A 13,866-nucleotide genomic window follows, 5' to 3' on the forward strand; every position below is an offset into this window, starting at 1 on the left:
AGTGGGATACCTGATCTTCTGAGTTGGAGAATGGAAGGACCCCCAACCCAGGAAAACCACAGCGAGGCTTTCTGAACACCAGAGAACATCGCAGGAGGTGAAAACTTTGGCCTCCGGTCACCCGGAGACTTGCTTGGGGAGGGAGAGAAAAGATCCTTTGTTCTTGCTGCACTCCCTTCCCCCAGACCTCCTTCCTCCTGGGCACAGCGGCACAGCGGACTCATCTTTCTCAGCGCAGACCTAACTGCCTGGGGTATACAACCGCTGAGACGGAGCCCCAACCACTTTAGCGGCAGACAAAAGCCAGCAGTACGTACCCCGGAGTCCCAGATTCGCCTAGCGGCTGCACCATCCTCCCAGGGCGCGAATCTGCTAGACACCATACTAGCTCCGCAGGATCGCCATCACTGACGGTACAACCCGCCCAATCCCACAGTGACAGAGAATACGCTATATACTCACCGAAACCAGGCAGAAACGTCATACAACCTGGACACACCAGGCACTGGGCCTCCCAAGCTTGGAGAGCACAACGAAGAGATCCCAGGACTTCCCAGAAAGCATTGGGACTAGCAAGCCAGTCTCCAGTTACAGCAGGACGTGGCAGCGGAGCAGTACTGAACTGGCGGGGCACCACAGCCCTCCAGTTTAAGACTAACCAGGGCCAAACCAGAGAACAGAGAGCCTGATTACCCCATCCCTGCTGAAGTGACCACCCTGAAATCTCCAGCTGCAGCAAGACCTCAGAACCTGGCAGTGACAGCAGCACAGAACTGGCGGAACACATCAAAGAAGCAGGGCCAAACCAGAGAGCAGAGAGCCCCGGATACCACCATCTCGGCCAAGAGACCTGCCTGTAAGTGAGTGCACCCTTGAGAATCTGCAGTTCCCCACATCCTGGGTCCTTCTAAATCAGAAGCCAGGCATCGAACCCCCCTCCCACCCACATACCCACTTTGGGAAACAGAGTGGCACTAGGGACATTGAAGGTCCTGCCCTGTGGGCCTGATTGAGGAGCTAAGACAGTTAATACCAGAAATTGCGCTGCGATCATCATTAGCGCCTGCGACATATACAGTACAGAGCCCCTCCCACACACTCAAGGGTTCAACATTAGCCATCACTCTGTCCCTCGAGAAACTCATCCACGCACACTTACACACACAGACACACACGTGCGCGCGCGCACACACACGCTTGCATTTGCCCCGTTTGCGCCTGTGTACTTTCCTCCCACAGGTACAGCTAGTCCTCAGCACATGCTGAGAGTGCTCAGCTTCCTGAAGAACTCTCCAGACACCAGAGAGAGACAGCACCAGTCTGATCTGCAGAATCCAAAAACAAACAGGGAAGGTTTCAGATAAGCCAATGGCCAGAGGTAGGCGAAAGAACACTTCCAACATAAATCAGGACATCATGACTTCACCAGCAAACCCCCAAATCGATGGATACACCAATTCAGCAGAAGCACAGGAAAATGATTTTAAAGCCATGCTTGCCCAATTATTTGAGGCTCATAAGGAGGAAATGAACAAGTCTTTCAAAGAGATGGCCAGTCAATTGGAGGCAAAGAAAGAAGAAATAGACAATATCCTTAAAGAAACACAGGCAAACATAGCCAAACAAATAGATACACAAGTAGAGGAAAAATTAGTGGCATATAAGAAGGAAATGAAAAAAGAAATAGAGGCCATCGTAGAGAGACAGGAATCTAAATTCAAACACATGAAAGAAATGGTGCAAGGCATGAAAACAGAATTAGAATCAATAAAGAAAACACAAAATGAGAAAACCCTTGAGCTGGAGAACTTGGAGAAAAGATCAGGAACCACAAAAGTAAGCATCACCAACAGAATACAAGAGATGGAAGAGAGAATCTCTGGAGCTGAAGACATACTTGCAGAAATGGATACTTCTCTCAAAGAAAAAGTAAAATCAGAAAAGTTCCAATCACAAAATATCTAAGAAATCAAGGATGCTATGAAAAGACAAAATCTAAGAATAATAGGAATTCACGAAAAAGAAGACTCCAGACTCCAAGGTCCAGAAAATATTTTCAAGAAAATCATAGAAGAAAATTTTCCCAACTTAAAGAAAGAGATGTCCATAAATATACAAGAGGCCTACAGAACTCCAAATAGACTAGACCAGAAAAGAAACACATCACGTCACATCATAGTCAAAACACTAAATCTACAGAACAAAGAAAAGATATTAAAAGCAGCAAGGGAAAAAGGCCAAGTAACATATGAAGGTAGACCTATCAGAATCACGCCGGACTTCTCATCAGAAACTATGAAAGCCAGAAGGGCCTGGGCAAGTATCATGGAGACTCTAAGAGATCACAAATGTCAACCCAGACTACTATACCCTGCAAAGCTTTCAATCAACATAGATGGAGAAAACAAAATATTCCATGACAAAACTAAATTTATACAATATCTACACAGCAAACCATCCCTACAGAAGATACTAGAAAGAAAACTCCAATCCAATGAAAACAAATTCACCCAAGAAAACAGGGCATACAGATAATGTCCCAACAAAAATGAAAAGAAAACAAGCAATGAATCAGGGTTAGATCATCGACTCCATTACAAAAGGAATTAACATGCATTGGTCACTATTATCTATCAATATCAATGGACTCAACTCACCAATAAAAAGACACAGGCTAACAGAATGGTTAAGGAAACAGGATCCAACATTCTGTTGCATCCAAGAAACACACCTATGCAACAAAGACAAACACTACCTCAGAGTAAAGGGCTGGAAAACTGTTTTTCAAGCAAACGGTTCCAGAAAACAAGCTGGAGTAGCCATCCTAATATCTAATAAAATAGACTTTCAACCCAAGTTAATCAAAAAAGATAAGGAGGGCCACTATATTCTCATCAAAGGAAAAATCCACCAAGAGGACATCACAATCTTGAATATCTATGCCCCAAATACAAGAGCACCGACATTCGTAAATGAAACATTATTAAAGCTTAAATCATACATTGATCCTAATACCTTAATAGTGGGAGACTTCAACACTCCACTCTCACCAAGGGACAGATCAACTAGACAGACACCAAATAGGGAAATATAAGCACTCACAGAATCCCTAAATCAAATGGACCTAATAGACGTCTACAGATCATTTCACCCAAACTCAAAAGAGTACACCTTCTTTTCAGCACCCCATGGAACCTTTTCCAAAATAGACCATATAGTGGGTCACAACCTCAACAGATACAAAAGGATTGAAATAATCCCTTGTATACTATCTGACCACCATGGACTAAAGCTCGACCTCAACAACAACAGAAACAACAAAAAGCCGACACGCACATGGAAACTAAACAACTTACTACTCAATGACAGCTGGGTTAAGGAAGAAATAAAGAAAGAAATTAAAGACTTCCTAGAATTCAATGAAAAGGAAGGCACAACATACCCAAATTTATGGGACACACTGAAAGCAGTGCTCAGAGGAAAATTTATAGCACTAAGTGCCTGCAAGAAGAAATTCGTAACATCACATACAAACAACTTAATGGCCCAACTGAAAACCCTAGAACAAAAAGAAGCAGATACACCCAAAAGGAGCAGAAGGCTGGAAATAATCAAACTAAGGGCTGAAATCAATCAAATAGAAACAAATAAAACTATCCAAAGAATCAATGAAACAAAAAGCTGGTTCTTTGAGAAAATCAACAAGATAGACAAACCCTTAGCCAAACTAACTAAAAAGCAGAGAGAAACTATCCAGATCAGCAAAATCAGAAATGAAAATGGGGAAATAACCACAGACATTGAGGAAATCCAAACAATTATTAGGTCATACTACAAAAGCCTATATGCCACAAAATTTGAGAATCTAAATGAAATGGATAATTTTCTTGAAAGATTCCATCTACCAAAACTAAATCAAGATCAGGTAGAAAGACGGAATAGCCCTATATCTCCCAAGGAAATCGAAGCAGTCATTAACAGTCTCCCCTCCAAAAAAAGCCCTGGACCAGATGGCTTCAGCGCAGAATTCTACAAGACCTTCAAAGAAGTGCTAACTCCAATTCTCCTCAAGCTATTCCACAAAATAGAAACAGAAGGAACACTACCAAACTCATTCTATGAAGCCACAGTCACCTTAATACCTAAACCACACAAAGACCCAACGAAAAAAGAGAACTTTAGGCCTATCTCTCTTATAAACATTGACGCAAAAATACTCAATAAAATACTTGCAAACCGAATCCGAGAACACATCAAAGATATCATCCACCATGACCAAGTAGGCTTCATCCCAGGCATGCAAGGGTGGTTCAACATGTGAAAATCCATCAATGTAATCCACTACATAAACAAACTGAAGGAGAAAAACCACATGATCATCTCCTTAGACGCCGAAAAAGCATTTGACAAAGTCCAACACCCATTCATGTTTAAAGTCTTGGAGAGATCAGGGATACAAGGCACATACCTAAACATAGTAAAGGCAGTATATAGCAAGCCTATAGCTAACATCAAACTCAATGGAGAGAAACTTAAATCAATCCCACTGAAATCAGGGACAAGACAAGGCTGTCCATTGTCCCCATATCTCTTCAACATAGTACTTGAAGTCCTAGCCAGAGCAATAAGACAACTAAAGGAGATCAAGGGGATACAAATCGGAAAGTAAGAGGTCAAAGTGTCACTATTTGCAGATGATATGATAGTATACATGAGCGACCCCAAAAAATCAACCAGAGAACTCCTTCAGCTGATAAACACCTTCAGCAAAGTGGCAGGATACAAAATCAACTCAAAAAAATCAGAAGCCCTCCTATATATCAAAGACAAAAAGGCTGAGAAAGAAATTAGGGAAACAACACCCTTCACAATAGCCACTAATAACATAAAGTACCTTGGTGTGACCCTAACCAAGCAAGTGAAAGACCTGTTTGAGAAAAACTTCAAGTCTCTGAAGAAAGAAATCGAAGAAGATATCAGAAGATGGAAAGATCTCCCGTGCTCATGGATTGGTAGGATTAACATTGTGAAAATGGCCATACTGCCAAAAGCAGTCTACAGATTCAATGCAATTCCCATCAAAATACCAACTCAATTCTTTACAGACCTTGAAAAAAAGATTCTCAGCTTCATATGGAGAAACAAAAAACCCAGAATCTCCAAAACGATCCTGTACAACAACAGATCATCTGGAGGTATCTCCATTCCTGATCTCAAACTGTGCTACAGGGCAACAGTAATAAAAACTGCATGGTACTGGCATAGAAACAGAAAGGAGGATCAATGGAACCGCATAGAAGACCCAGAAATAAATCCACACACCTATGAATACTCGATATTCGACAAAGAAGCCAATTCCATTCAATGGAAAAAAGACAGCATTTTCAACAAATGGTGCTGGACCAACTGGATGTCTACATGCAGAAAAATGAAAATAGATCCATATTTATCACCCTGCACAAAACTAAAGTCAAAGTGGATGAAGGACCTCAACATAAATTCCGATAACCTAAATCAATTGGAAAAAAAAGTGGGGAACAGCCTAGAACTCATTGGCACAGGAGACAACTTCCTGAACAGAACACCAACAGCACAGGCTCTAAGAGCAACAATCAATAAATGGGACCTCATGAAACTGAAAAGTTTCTGTAAAGCAAAGGATACCATCATCAAAACAAAACGACTGCCTACAGATTGGGAAAGAATCTTCACTAACCCTTTATCTGACAGAGGACTAATATCCAGTATATACAAAGAACTAAAGAAGCTGAAAAGCAGCAATCCAAGTAATCCACTTAAAAAATGGGGAACAGAGCTAAACAGAGAATTCTCGACAGAGGAATATCGAATGGCAGAAAAACACTTAAAGAAATGCTCATCCTCATTAGCCATCAGGGAAATGCAAATCAAAACGACCCTGAGATATCACCTTACACCCATCAGAATGGCCAAGATGAAAAACTCAAGCGATAACACATGCTGGAGAGGTTATGGAGAAAGGGGAACCCTGCTCCACTGCTGGTGGGAATGTAAACTGGTACAACCACTCTGGAAAGCTATCTGGCGCTTTCTAAGACAAATAGGAATAGTGCTTCCTCCAGACCCAGCTATACCACTGCTAGGTATATACCCAAAGTTTGTTCAAGTACACAAAAAGGACACTTGCTCAACCATGTTTATAGCAGCTCTATTTGTAATAGCCAGAACCTGGAAACAACCCAGATGTCCATCACCGGTGGAATGGGTACAGAAATTGTGGTATTTTTATACAATGGAATACTACTCAGCAATCAAAAAGGAGGAAATCATGAAATTTGCAGGCAAATGGTGGGATCTAGAAAAGATCATTCTGAGTGAAATATCCCAGAAGGAGAAAGACAAACATGGGATATACTCACTTATATAGACCTATAAGATATGATAAACATAATGAAATCTATACACCTAAAAAAGATAATCAATTGAGCGGACATGGGGTAAGATGATCAATCCTCATTTAGAAAGACAGATGGGATTTGCATTGAACGTATGACAGGAGTCTACTGAGCGCATCTGAAAGACTCTTACTAGCAGTGTTTTCAAAGCAAAGACTCATGACCAAACCTTTGGCAGAGTACAGGGAATCATAAGAAAGAAGGGGAGTTAGTCTGATGGGGAAAGGATAGGAGCTCCACAAGGACCAAATATATCTGGGCACAGGATCTTTTCTGAGACTGACATTCAACCAAGGACCATGTATGGATATAACCTAGAACCTCCACTCAGATGTAGCCTGTGGTAGCTCAGTAACCAATTGGTTTCCCAAAGTGAGGGGAACAGGGACTATTTCTAACAGGAACTCGATGACTGGCTCTTTGATCTCCCCACCCCCGAAGGGAGGAGCAGTCCTGTTAGGCCACAGAGGAGGGCTTTGCAGCCAGTCCTGAAGATACCTGATAAAACAGGATCAGATGAATGGGGAGGAGGTCCCCCCCATCAGTGGACTTGGAAAGGGTCATGGTGGAGATGAGGGAGGGAGGGAGGGAGGGAGGGACTGGGAGGGAATGAGGGATCGGGACACGGCTGGGATACAGAGTTAATAAAATGTAACTGATAAAAAAAATAAAATAAAATGGGGAAAAAATAAAAAATAAATAATAATAATGTTCTCTTTTTCCTATTCCTTTGGGTATGCTTGCTTCTTTAGTTCTATACTTTTCAGATGAGCTGTTTTTTTTTTTTTTTTACGTAGTCACTTAATGATATTAAGTTTCTTTTTTGTACTACTTTCATTGGGTCCTATATGTAGGGTATGTCGTGCAGTCATTTTTATATTCTAGGAAATCTTTAATTTCTTTCTTTATTTCAATGTTGACCCAATATTCATTAAGAAGTGAGTGGTTCAGTTCCCATGAGTTTGTAGGCCTTTTGTTGTTTTGTTGTTGTTGAAATCTAGCTTTAATATGTGGTGACTAATTGGATACTGGAGGATATTTCAATTTTCCTTTATCCGTGGAAACTTCTTAAGCAAATGCATATGTGGTTAGTTTTGAATGAAGTTCCACAAGGTACTGAGAAGAAGGTATATTCTTTGGTGTTTGGGTGCAATGTTCTATGGAACTCCATTTGGTTTTTAATATATGTTAGCTCGAGTGTTGGTTGGTGAAGTTAGGGTGATAAAGTCTTCCACTACCAGTATGTAAGGATACATGTATGGTTTAAGGGTAAGTCATAATTTTGTTTTTGTTTTTGTTTTCAGATATGGGTATCCTTGCATTTGCAGCATAGATGTTCAGAACTGAGATACCTGCTTGCTGTATTTTTCCTTTGATGAATATGAAATGTATTTTCCAATTCCTTTTGGTTAATTTTGGTTTAAAGAGTATTGTGTTAGATATTAGTAAAGTTACACCAACTTAATTCTCAGGTCCACTTGGTTGGAAAATCTTTTTTCCAATCCCTTTTTGATATTGACGTGTGTTTCTTGTATGCACCAGAAGGATGGATCCTGTTTTCACATGCATTCTGATAGTCTGAAGTTTTTATTAGGGAATCGATGCCTTTTATATTGAGAGATATCTGTGACCAATGGTTGTTAATATCTGTAGTTTTGTTGTTGCTGGTAGTAGTTGAGGTGTGTGTGTGTGTGTGTGTGTGTGTGCATGTGTTTGTGTGTTTTTTTTTTATTTACGTTTTGCTGGTGTGAGATTATTTATTTCCTGTCTTTTTGTATGTATAGTTAACCTCCTTTGTTTAGAGTTTTTCTTCTGACACTTTCTGTAGGGCTGGATTTGTAGATAGATGTTGTTCTAATTGTGGAAGCTCTTATTTTCTCCATCTCTAGTGATTGAAAGTTTTGCTGGGTTTAGTAATCTTGGCCGGTATCTGTGGACTCTTTATTCTTTAGTACATCTTGCCCAAGGCTTTCTGCCTGTTACTGTTTCAGTTGAGAAGTTAGGTGTAATTTTCATAGGCCTATCTCCAGATGTTAGTTTTTTTTTTTCTCTTGCATGTTTTAATGTTCTTTCTACATTTTGATTATTAGGTTGTGAGGAGACTTTGCTTTCTGGTTCAATCTAATTGGTGATCTGTATATCTTCTTGTATATTTATATATTTCTTTTTTTAGTTATGAAAATTTTCTTCTATGATTTTGTTAAAATCATTTCAGTGCCAATGAGCTTCTATTCTTCTCCTTTCTGTATTCCTATTATTCTTAGATATAGTCTTTGCATGATATCTAAGATTTTCTGGATTTTTTGTCATTGGAATTTTTTAGATTTAACATTTTCTTAGACCAACACATGTATTTGTTCCATAGTTTCTTCAGTGCCTTATAAGTACTGCCAATTGAACTCACCTGCTTTAGAAGTCCAAAAAGTACGTTTGATTCTCAAGACATATCTTTGGTTCTCTTATGTTTTTTTTTTCATGATCTACATATACATTGCTTTATTTTCATCTATCCATTTCAAACTGGTTAAACATGCATTCTCTTTTAGTAGTATCTTATTAATAGTTTAAACTGTGAGTATTCATATTTCTGGGAGATAAAAGCAGAGCTAGAGTGAATGCATAACTTTTTTAATGACTTCAGTGAGACCTTCAAATTTTTTAATTTTTTCTCTAACATTTTCATTCATTTAGTTGGTTGATTGGTTAATTTTTGTTTGTTCCTTAGTTTGTTTGTTTATTTGGTGGGGATGAGTAGGGACAAGGTCTTAACATACACCTCAGGTTGTCCTTGAACTCATTCCATAGCTTAGGCCTTCCTCCAACTCAATGAGATACATCTGCCTCTAACTCCTGAGTGCTAGGGATAAAGGCATGTGCCCAAATAACCTGCTTGCCCATGTTTTTTGTTTGTTTTGCTTTTTTGTAGTTAGTAATTGTTCATACAACTTCTCTGATGTGTACTCATTATGATTGATCTGTTGGTTTGTTTTTCTTTTTCTATGTCTATATGTCTGTTAAGAGGAACTTCCCTTGCAAAGCTCTATCCTATTCAAAGAGCACAGAAATGACAGGAATGAACCACCTCTTCTATTTCATGTCATAGAATAAGTATGGAAATCACCTGAATCATTTAAACTTAGTTGTAAAAGATGTATATATTCACAATATTGTCTGAATTATGCTTTCTGTTGGACACATCTTTGGGATATTTTAGGATGTAATGACCTATAATGATGTGCACATAAACTTCACTCTGGAAGACTGTGCTTTGCTGAATACTTCCAGAAGAGTGTCCATGTAAATATCATGCTAGAGACCTACAGGAATCTCACTGCTATAGGTAAGACTTTGATTTTCTTCTACTTTTTAAATATGGGGGAAAGGTTTTCTTGATTATCAATGCTCTTCTATAATTTTGATTGTGAAAAAAGCAGAATGTGGTAAATAAAACAGGCATAGTTCTAAGGATCACTGAGGATAGTAACTTAAATTTTATGTAATTATCAGTCGTGTTCATTTTCTGGTAATTTATTTTAGGTTACAAATGGAAAGACTAAGATATTGAAGAACACTGTCAAAATTCTAAAATACATGGAAGGTGAGTTTCATGTGCAAGATGACATAAATGTGCTTATAAAGATATTTTAATGTGTTCTGGAAATTTTAAGGAAAAGCAACAGTGTAAAGGAGCACGGCTTTAAGTACATTGATGAGTAGTAAATATTTCATATACCTCAGGGTCAAGTAGCTGATTCATGTTTGCAAGGAACAAGACAAGGAATCAATGATTTAAGAGCTATCAACATTGTAATCATCACAACATAAGATCTACTCTGTAGAACTGCCAATTCATTTAGTTTGATGCTACTCAGATATTGCAGTAGACCTACACAAAAATTACATGTACAAAACCTTCTAGTGCTCAATTAGTTTATGCTGAGTCCCATGTTACTCATGTACTTGTAGTGGCTTATGAAAGTTTACTGAGATGGGCAGTTTATGAGATGCAAAAATGTTTTTGTGGAGAAACCTTAATCTTTATATTATATGTCTGTAATGAGTAATAAGTTAAACTGTATTAATCCAATGTGGATAGCACTTATTTGTTATTCTTGCTTTAATATGTATATCACAGGTCACATTAGATACAAGCAACATGAACATTAGGGATATGGAGAAAGGCAAGATTCCACTCTCTCTCCCAGAACAATTAGAAGATATGACATTGTCACCACTCTGAAAGATTTTGTAAATGTATAAAATTAATCGTGTTTCAGACTTTATTGGGAATACATTAACAAGCTCACACTGCAGTAAAACCCTGTTATTAAATTATGAAAATTCTTCCATTTGTGTTGTTCCAAATACAAATATAGTCTGAGTCGTATTATAGGAAAACATTATGAATGCAATCACTGTGGTAAAGCTGTGAGTTCTTCCAGTTCTCTTCAAAGATGTGAAAATACCTGCTTGGAAAATGGATGCTGTATATGTGAACCACATACAAAACGCTCTACTCTTCACAAATTTATTTTCAGACACACAAAAGACACCTAATAAGTAGGTACTTCATAAATGAAACAATGTAACAAAATCTTAAGGTCTGTTTCTTTTCTACAATTAGACAAAACTGTGAAATTACACAGTTAGACAGATTCATCAGTCTAAGCAATGTGGTAAAAGTTTACACATTCTATTTATCTTTCCAGGCACGAAATAATTCATTCTGGAAAGAAACCCTATGAATGTAGTCAATGTGGTAAAGCCTTCTTTAGTAATGGTAAACTTCAGAGTCATGAAATAATTCATTCTGGAGAGAAACCCTATGAATGCAGTCAATGTGGCAAAGCCTTGGCACATCGCTCTCATCTTCAAAGACATGAAAGAGTTCATATGGGAGAGAGATCCTATGAATGTAAACAATGTGGTAAAGCATTCAGCATTAATAGTAATCTTCAATGTCATGAAAGAATTCATACTGGAGAGAAACCCTATGAATGTAGTCAGTGTGGTAAAGCCTTTGCATGTCACAGCTATCTCCAAATTCATGAGAGAATTCATACTGGAGAGAAACCCTATGAATGTAGTCGATACGGTAAAGCCTTTGCACATCATACAAGTCTTCAAACTCATAAAAGAATTCATACCAGAGAGCAATCCTTGAAATGTTATCAATGTGGTAAAGCCTTTGTATGTCACACCTTTCTTCAAAAACATAAAAGAATCCATTTGGAGAGAAACCCTATGAATGTAACCAATGCGATAAAAACTTTGCACTTCACAGCCATCTTCAAAGTCATGAAAGAATTCAGACTGGAGAAAAATCCTATGAATATAGTCAATACGGTAAAGCTTTTTATACATCAGAATACTCTTCCAAATTGTGAAAAAAAATCAAACTGGAGTGCAACCCTATGAATGTAATCAATGTAGTAAAGCCTTTCCATGTTATATAAAATAATGCATACTGAAGGGAATCTATGACTACAAAATATTTAGTAAGATTGTTAGCCAACACACTTGTTTTAGTTACTTGGGATTATTTGTTCTGTATTTAAAAGAATCTGACAAGTGTCAGTAATCTGTTCAAGCCTATGTCCATTTTTACTTCATGTGTACCTACAAACTCATGTGGATAAAACATTGTAAATTTACATGATGAGGTAGTTCATTCTGATTTCACATTTCTTTTATTTTTATATGCAATAACTCACCCAGGATGTATATTAATGCCTTTTCCATTGATGTGATAAAATATAATATCTAGGGCACCTTATCAAAGAGTTTAATTTGTTTTATGGTTCCAGAAGGACATGGAATCACCATCAAACAGGCGTCAGCTAAAGCAGCTAAAGCAGTTCAAAGCTCACATCTTCAGGCCAGACAACTAGTCACTAGAAGTGGGGTCAGGATTTAAACTCAAAGCCCATCCCCTAGTGACATATTTCTCAATCAAAGTGGCAGTTACTAAATATTCACAAATTATATCACAAGCTGAAAAGGGTTGATTCTCCGATTTCAAGCCTTCCTGCCTGCTTTTTGTTATGTGAACCAGTTCATGGGAAGAAAAACCCTGTTGGTGAGCCACAAGGACACAGGCAGATAAGGTGAATGAATCTAGAATTTATTCCTCCTGTAATGGAGGAAAAGCAATTTGCAGGCTGACTTGTCTGACAGAAGCAGAAATCTGCTTCCCTGCTACCTACGAAACCCTTAGTTAAGAGTCCTGAGTGTAGTGCTGATTCCAGAAGACATTGAGTTTGGCAGAGGTTGTTGAGGCTGAACTCGAAGTCTGGGGGGAATTGAGAATTTACAAAGAACTATGGAATATGGAGACAATTTTGAGTATACAAAACGTAAGACAAGAGGACAATTGCTGGAGTGTGTGCCAAAGGAATAGCAAACAGCTCTAGAATGCATGGAATGCAATCAACCAGTTAGCAGAGCCATGATGGGTTTGTCTCAGTTTGTGGCAGAGCTCAGAAGTACAAGGAAGTACAATTTCTAGGTCTTTCATGCTGTTATGGAACCATAGCTCTGCTTATTACCCTTGTAGCCTTATAATCCTCCTAATATACGAATCATATGAAAACTCTAATGGAAATTCCAGCCCCTGACTATGCAGCGTATCTGGCACTTAAAATTAAGAATGCTTGATCTCTTTTAGGCAAGGTTGTTGGAGACGTTAATGATTTAATTTTAACTACCACCTTTGAGGAGAACCTTCAGATGCAGATTGTTAGCAATGGCCATTAACTTTACAATGAGTTTGGAAAAATAGATTTATTTAGCAAGGTTAGGAAAAGATGCTTTTGCCAGTGGATATGATGTAGAAAATTTTAGGAAAAAACAGAGTGTTTAGCAAGGTTAAGTAAAGATATTTTTGTTAATGGCTGTGATGTAAATTATCTTAGAGAACATTCTGAAGTTCAGGAAAGTACACCTTAATAGTAAGGCCAGGGACTTTTAAAGGTTGGTGAGTGAGAACAATGGCCCAAGATAGCACTGGCTGAGGTGACATTCTCAACAAAACAATTGACTTCCTTATACTTGCTTTTGCTCTCAGCTTCCTGATAGTGAATTAAAACAAAATTATTAATGTGTAGATGTACACCTTAAAGATTTAAAGTAGAGATGGCTGGTTGGTTTTTATTATATAAAAGTTTAGATTTGTGATTCTTTTAAGACTTTTGTGAGAGATTACTTTGTAAGTTAATTCTTTCTTTGTAACTGTAAATTGCAGCCTGCTAGTAGAGAAAAGTAGCTAAGAAATTACCTTGTTTGCTCACCTTGTTAATTTATAACAAGTTGTTTAGTTACAAATGTATATGGATTCTTGAAAATAACTTGTTTTGCTTTTTGGTTTTTCACCCAGAATATGTAAAACCTTGATCATGTGAAGGTATTGGGGAATATATTTTTCTTACATATA

Source organism: Meriones unguiculatus, chromosome 5, assembly GCF_030254825.1.
Source record: "Meriones unguiculatus strain TT.TT164.6M chromosome 5, Bangor_MerUng_6.1, whole genome shotgun sequence".
Taxonomy (NCBI): domain Eukaryota; kingdom Metazoa; phylum Chordata; class Mammalia; order Rodentia; family Muridae; genus Meriones; species Meriones unguiculatus.